Genomic DNA, 8,516 nt, shown 5'->3' on the forward strand with positions numbered 1-8,516 from the left:
GGTTATGTCACCAGGCCGACCCATGCCCAACGCCCAAGCCAACTCATTCAACATGTTGCCTTCGCCCGAGTGGATGGTTGGCCTGCCCAACTCGTGGGACTGCCCTCTCAGCTCGCACAACATCGTATAAACTCGTCCAAGGTTCATTTCGTTTCACATTTCACACGTCCTTCACATGGTGGAGCCACCCTGCCCATCGCATGGATCGCAGGTCCATACAGATGCAGTGATTTTCTTGCTTTTCCACTAAACATGCGAGACAATTGTGGATGACAAAGATTTTATACCGTTGTTTCTTGCTACGTTGTTATCATCTTTAAGCATACGCGTGCACATTTTTCTTGAATATTTGTAATGAAAGTGTATTATAATGGACATAAATTCCAATGTTTCATGAGTCACATGTGGGAAAAATGTTTTGTGTATTGTTCGTATAGCGATGGTTTATTACAATGCCTTTGAAAAATAAATTTTATGATTATTATGATTAATATTTAAGTAATTTATTTACGAGATGTATTTTAGGATTATCATTGTTTGGGTGGGTGATTTTAGAGGTTGAAAGGTTAATATTGTAATAGATATTTTGAAATTGATTTAAAAACCGTTTTTGTTTATTTTTTTTATTTTTTTAGGGTATAAAGAAAACTTATTTTTGTATTATATGGTGTTTTCGCAACTGTCCAATACCTAGTTTGAATATATATGTTGTGGGCGACAGTTTATATTTTAGCAATGTCAATGTTCTTCTTTGTGTTAGTTAAAATTGAAAGATACTTTTGATATTCTAAACTAAGGTTAGACACCTCTTTGTAATATTTTTGATTGATTTGTTTTGTATGTCTTTATTGCACCACAAATAATCTTTAAATTTACATAATAATAATATTTTGAATATTGTGAGTATCCTACATGATGACATCTTTTTGTATTCTCCAAATATTTAGCAAAGAGTTGGTGTCTTGATGCGATCCTTGCTTCAGTGCTTGAGTTATTGTTGGTTAATCATTGGAGTTGGAAGCCATTTTGGGGGCCTCTTGTCATCCATGTCGTTTATCTTGTTCATATATATATATTATACATAGTGGAAAAACCTATCACAGCTTAGTTGGCACACCGACAGTGAGGACAACAATATGTTAGATAAACTTGATCCAATGGAGTTGAGGATGTGTCAACATTTATGGTTAAAAATTATGCTTTTGGGCACCTTGTATTGGTGACTCATGGTATTGAAGTCGTTAAAAGGCTTGGGAATTCTCCAATGTATTGAGCTAGAGTTGAGTGGTGAAAGCTCGCGGTGTTGGCCGGCTTGGCTGTGTCTTAGTCAAGGACAATATATCTATTATTAGATATATATATTACATGGTGGAAAAACATATCACAACTCATTTTTCAAACCGACAGTGAGGACAACGATTTGTTAGATAAACTTGATCCAATGATGGAGTTGAGGATGTGTCAACAGTTATGGTTAAAAATTGTGGTTTTGAGCACCTCATATTGGTGACTCGTGGTATTACATGTAGTTGAAGTCATTAAGGGGTTTGGGAAATCTCCATTGTATTGAGCTAGAGTTGAGTTGTGAAAGCTCAGTGTGTTCAGTGGCTTGGCTATGTTTTAGCTAAGGACAATATATCTTTTATTAACTGGTTTTTCCCTAGTTTAAGTTTGGGTTTTCTCACGTAAACCCTATTGTACATGTTTTCAGTGTTCGTATATATATATATATATATATATATATATATATATATATATAATGTTTTGATCCTAACAAGTAGTATGATAGCCAAGAGTTGGTTTTAGTGGTATGTAATTGGCTTAGTGAATTTAGACCCAAGAAGGAAAGTCAATGGCCTCGTTATTTTTGGAGCAAGATGGTGAGGTATCACATTGCTAGGGTTCCGCAAGAAGATGGTGTGCCACTTATCGCAAGAAAGTGTTGGCACTTGCCTGAGTGAATCTTATCGTAATTTGGAAGAAGAGAGTGGCTTGGTAATGACGTTAATGACTTCAATAATTTCATGACAAGTTGTTGTGATAAAGTTCATATGAATCCTTGTAGTGTGCTTTGTGTTACCTCGTGGACTTCGCTTGTTACAAGTTGCTGGATGGGAAAATGGTTACCACGGAGCTTAGAGCTATGAAAAATCCAAAGAGGAATGTTCGAGGTCCACAAATAATGCATTGGAAATCAACATCCAATGCAATCCACCATGCATGCAGTAGCACATTGTATGTGGATGGAGTTTTCCTGGATTATGTGAATAGCCACGGCTGATGGAGATTGTGAAGGTTAAATTGAATTGAGTATACGAATGATGTAGATTGTGAAGGTTATAGTGAATTGAGTATCGATGCAGTTGAGAAGGAAAATGCTAGAGCCCTGGCTATGTAGTGTATACGGAAAAGAATCACAGGGGCGGTAGTGGTAACGAGGGAGTCGACTATGACTACGATGCATTGCAGGAGATGTTAGCCATGTGAAAGAAGACAATAGAATGTAGAGTGATTAGGGACTAAGTAGCCATTAGCGGAGAAAACCAAGCCAAGATGGTTCTTGTTCCTGTTTATAAAACACGACGGTATATTTTATTCTTTTAAAGAAGTAACTGTCATCTTGAAATGATTAGTATGTATAAAAGTATATGTTATAGCCATGCTTGTGGAAAGGAGAGTATGCATATGAGGAAGTCACAAAGACTCACGAGGGAGGCCTCGCAGATATGGACGTAATACACACTTGAGTATTGGACCCAGAGATAATTGCATATGGAATGCAATGCATGCCGCATCCTTTGCTTTGTATATACATTGATCTAATCATGAAGTGAGAGTACTAACATTGTTCAAAAGTGTCACCGTGTTCCACATAAGAAATATGAATAGGTCGTTGATTCTATGGTCGATGTGTTTGCAGAAAATAAATCTATGGTTTGTTAGGGTGATCAGAATAGATCCATCTTGGTCTAGGTCAAGGGAGACCAAAAGAAAAGTGTCATTCTAAATAATTATAGATAGAGGATTTGGACGACATATATGATATTTTTTAATTTTTTGCATTTTAAGCGAGTCATTTCAATAGCTCTTGGGCAGTTGTTCAAACAATGGCATAGGTAGCCACAAATGCTATTAGAACACTCATGGATGAGAATATTGTGACTTCACTAGTGATTATGCTATCAAGACTCAGAGTGTTGGAAGATTGAATTGTAAGGAGCCATAGAGATAAGGGTTTTGACAAGGTGAGATGTACCATTCTGGAAGCAAGGGTTATGTGTTATGTGTGGCATGGAAAGGAGAGCAAGTTGCATTGAAGCATGGGATGAAATGAGAGAATGTTAGTTTAAAGTGGGACAATAACAACTAAAAAAATATTGATGTATATAAAGAATTTAAATGTAAATGGGCATACATCTGGTCAGACATGCACACTCTCAGTAAATCACTGGTAAAGTAAGGATGTAGACCTAGGTGATGTAGAGGAGCATCATGAAGCATGTTGAGCTAGGACAAGATGTGAAATTAGAAAATACCTTGACACTGACTTGGAAGGGCCTCAAGGTGAGTGTTGTTAGTTCACTTCGTTTGTTTATCTAGATTTGGTCAAAGAAAACCCAAAGTCAAATTTAAAGGGGAGATTTTTCAATAAAGTTAACCCAATGGTGGAGTTGAGGCTGTGTCGACAATTATGGTTAATAGTTTTGGTTTTGGGCACCTAGTATTGGTGACTCATGGTGTTGAGTTCATGGTATTACATTTAGTTGAATTCGTTAAAAGACTTGGGAATTCTCCATTGTATTGAGCCGGAGTTGAGTGATGAAAGCTCACGTTGTTGGCAGGCTTGGATGTGTTTTAGCCAAGGACAATAATAGTGTTGGCATTATGATTCAAGTGTTGTCCTTGATGGCAACTCACTCAGAGGCTGGTACAGGTGCTCAGAGGTTGGTACAGGTGATGGCAACCTAATCAGAGGACAGATCTTAGTACAGCATGCCAAGAAAGTTCATACACGCAGGTTCGTTAAGCCCAAGTCGTGTATACAAGCAAGTTCACTATATATCAAGTCGCGTATACGCAGGTTCTCTATATATCAAGTCGCGTGTACACGCAGGTTGGCTTCAGTAAAAGTGCGTGTATGTGGAAAACTTATCTTTGGTCCACGGCGGTTATTCCTTGGAAGTTGTGCCTATGGTTTTGGACCTTGCTGTCTCGACGAATGTGTTGATCCCTAGTTTTGAAGCTGATGGTATTTGGTTACTATGGTTTTGGACCGTGGTATTGTAAAGGGCCTAAGGCTATATAAGGAGAAGATCATTAGGCAAGTGGAAGTAAGCAAGGTGTGTCTGACGAAGTGAGAAGATCTGGTATTACTGTTTATCTGTTCGGGACGCTTAGCAAGGGTCGGATCTGACAGCGAAGGCATAAGTAATTATTTCTAGATCTGCACACGGGTTGCCTTTGGAGAAAGCGCGTATACACGCGGTTTTGGTACAATGAAGTAGCGTATGCATAATAAGATTTGATATTTCAGGTTTCTGTTGATTCTGGTGGTTGTTGCAGAGTTCTGGGCTCTGGTTTGGGTTCTGTGTTCTTGATGACAGGGTTTCAATGATTCAGTATTGGGTTGTTTAATGAATTATGATGCAAGTATAAGTTGATGATTGTATTGTTGTAATGTTTGTTTTGTACTCTTGGATCCAGTCTGAAAATTGATGAAACGTGGTCCCTGAAGGAAAGAAGGTTGTAGGGTCAGCACCTATGTACTAGTAAATGGATCAGCTAGTACAAGAGCTGAGAGGGTTGTAGCTCCCTTCCAGAAGTAGTTGGAAAACGAGAGAGGGTTGTAGCCCTCTGCAGGTTGTAGCCTGCGTACTGGTAAAGGACTGCACCAGTACATTGTAAAAGAAGTTTCTTATTAAAGAAGAAAGAGACGAATTGCAGCAGGTGGTTTTCACCCACATTGGGTTTCCACCTTATATCATGGTGTTCATGTGTGTGGCTCTTGTGTGATGCTCTGTTCTATTATACTGCACCTGTTTACTGTTAATATGCTTAATAATGTTCTGATGCATTTACTGAAGATTAAGCTAACTGAATTATAAGAGCTCTGGATATACGCTAGTTGCATTAGACACAGTAGCGTGTACACGCGGGTTCACTTAATTGAAGTAGCGTATATGTTTCTGAGTATGAAATTGGAAAGGTTTTACTGATCTGATAATACTGATTCACCCCCCCCCCCTCTCAGTATTATTTCCAACAAATAGATCTATTATTTGTTGGTTTTAACCTAGTTGGGGTTTTCTAGAGTGAATCATGTTGTACATCGCTTGAATGTTTGTTTCTTGATTATTATATTTATTTCTCTTATAATGTTCTGAATCCTAAGAGTGTTACTAGTTGCTATCCTGAATGTAGGCTGACTCACCCTTATTTAAGGAAAACTACACCACCTGGAATTGCACATTAGTGGTTAGTAAGTGGGCAAGCTTTCACTCCTACCAGATGCCTCTAGGTCTTAAGCCATTAACATGTTTCCTTAAGTCCAAAGAAAATGAACTTTTAACTAAATAGATACACTTTTAAAACATACTTTATGTGCATATATATAATTCATTTAATAAAATTATTTATATTTTAAACTAAAGGGAAAAAAAAAAAAAAAAATATATATATATATATATATATATATATATATATATATATATATATATATATATATATATATATATATTTATATTTTATACAAAAAATTCCATCTTAATTTTACTATATTAAATAAATATTAAGAACATAACTTTTCATTTAATTTCACAATACTAATATAATATTCATGAAAAGAAAAATTAAATAAAATATCTAAATAAATATAAATTTAATTAATAAAAAATCTAAATCAATATAAATTTAATTAAAAAAAAATCTAAATCAATATATATTTAAAAATTATTAATTTGATATAAAAAAACCAAAATTATTACTTTATTATTTTATAAAAATCTCAATTTAAAAAAAAATAATAATAATAATACAATATTCAAAACAAAGTCTAATAAACTATGCAACTAAAGATAAAGTTGAATAAGACTACATCACCCCAAGACATTATATATATATAAAATTATTCCTAGATATTTATAGGAAAACAAAAGAAAAAGTTAAAATAATTTACAAAAAAATATTAAATTTAATTTTCAAATATTTGTAATTAAATATAATTATACAAGTTCTTTTGTTATATATATATATATATATATATATATATCATTTTATTTACAATAATAAACAAATTTAAACTTATTATTTTAATATTTTTTAAATTTAATATAATATTAAAAATTAAATAAAAATAATAACAACCATCTCTTCTAAACACTAAAATAAAATCATTTAATCTAAATATTATAATTAATATAAATATGGATAATGTTCTTTTCAGGTTTAGTGACCATAAAATTAGATTCATCTTAACCATCATATGAATCTCTTTCACATACACCATAACAATCTTTAACATTGATTTTTTTTTTTCCTTAATTTCTCATAATAATTACCATGAAATTATTAGAACCTTGGCCACATATTTTCTTTTTCACTTAGTGGTTCACAGATACCCGGAGTCACCGGAAGGGCATCAACACCCCTCAACCTATTTACTGACCTAACCCCAAGAGCTTTCGGGATTCGACCCTGTGACCTCCCATTGACGAGGCACTTGATTTGACCGATTGAGCTAACTCTTGGGAATAGGACATATTGAAAAGACAATCATCCAAATTTAATTAAAATAAAATAAAATATTTAACCATTTAAATTTTCCAAACATATAATAATATAAAATTAATTTAAATTAAACCAAAAAACAAAACAATACAATAGCGGTGACCACGAGAACGGAGTCGATATTTATCATAAAGCACATGACTTCTATATACGCAAACATGACCATCAACACTCGCACATCACTTACCTTGCATCACATGGGCCACATGGGCCGCGTGAAAAGAAAAAAATTGGATAAGGTTTGTACGCAGCGAATCGTGGCACTGAGGCGGAGGGATTGCCGACTTACGTCGTGTCACAGTCAGAATTCCGCGAAGAATCTGTCACGCGGAATGGAGATAATCTCATCTAGGCGCGGCATCTACCAAGAACGCATAAACGATATCGGACGACTTGACAACCCAGTGGTTACCCACCATTTTCTGTTACTGTCGGGCAAATTATATAAAGACCACGCAAACTTCAAATTTGATCACCTTTCCATTTGAAATTTTCTGTAAATATGTTTTGCTTTATCTGCCTTGTACTAATCATCAGACAAATATGTCGATATCGGAACCCTGCAAAGATGCTGGTAGAAATATGTCAATATCATTCACTGAAACAATTATTAGCCAAAATTTATGCGGTGGATGTTGATGATTTAAATTTACTAAGAATTACGAGGTGTAGATAAGTTTCATTGAGTGGGGGTTAGTTTTATCAGCTATTTGGTATAAGTACTGAAATCAGTCTCAGTACTAGAGAGATGGGATAAAAAGATAAAAGTTATTTTTGGGAGAGTTCAACTATCTGGAAAATATGAGAGATTGAAGATGAAAATGATTTTTGGAAAATTAAACTATCTCAATAGACATTCAAACTCAACTAAATTTAACACAATCATAGAAGCTAGCTTCCTGCTGTTCGATAGAACTTAACACAATCAAAATAATAGTATCCCACTATTCAACTAAACTTCCCACAATCATGATTCTCTGAAAAGCCCATTTTACCATAAGTACAAGAAAGATATATAATTCTTTCCCAATCATCAACCATAAAATTAACATATATCCTTTTTAAAATAAAATAAAAAAATATTTATCTAAATCCCAAAAAAAAATTATATGAAGATTCTCTGATCACTTCTCTACTGCGTTATAACATATTATCCCAAGAAAACAACAAAGAGCATCCGTCTGCTGCTGCAATATTGATATTGAAGGAACTAAATTTTCAGGAAAATATGTACGATAGACATCATGAAATATATGTAGCAGGCATATCCTTTTACAATTCTTGCGCATTCGAAGATCTAATCTATCATTACCTACCGTCTTGCTCTTAAAATTTGTAATTTTGCAATGTTGTTGAAATATGATCTCAATTGTATGAAAGTTCTTAACCTTAAGGATGGTGTCTGTTTTTTTAATGAGAGGTTATAAATTAGTGTATATCTATCTATATATTTTAATCGTTGCATTAAATAATTTTTTTTATTTGAAAGATAAAATAGTGTAATATATTAATTTAATATTATATTAAAAATTTTAAAATTAAATTATTATCATTATTAGTATATGCATTTTAAGCATCTAATTAATATGAGTGGAAGGAATAAAAAACATTTTAAAAGTAAATTTATTATAGAGGGCAGATAATAATGTGTAATTTTTTATTATTTATATTGTATTTTTTAAATATTATAGAAATTACATAACATATGTATTGAGCTATTTTTTGTTTTT

Source organism: Pinus tabuliformis, chromosome 1_1 (genome assembly GCF_031772625.1).
Source record: "Pinus tabuliformis cultivar Carrire ecotype Pingquan chromosome 1_1, CPIR1, whole genome shotgun sequence".
In the NCBI taxonomy this organism is placed as follows: domain Eukaryota; kingdom Viridiplantae; phylum Streptophyta; class Pinopsida; order Pinales; family Pinaceae; genus Pinus; species Pinus tabuliformis.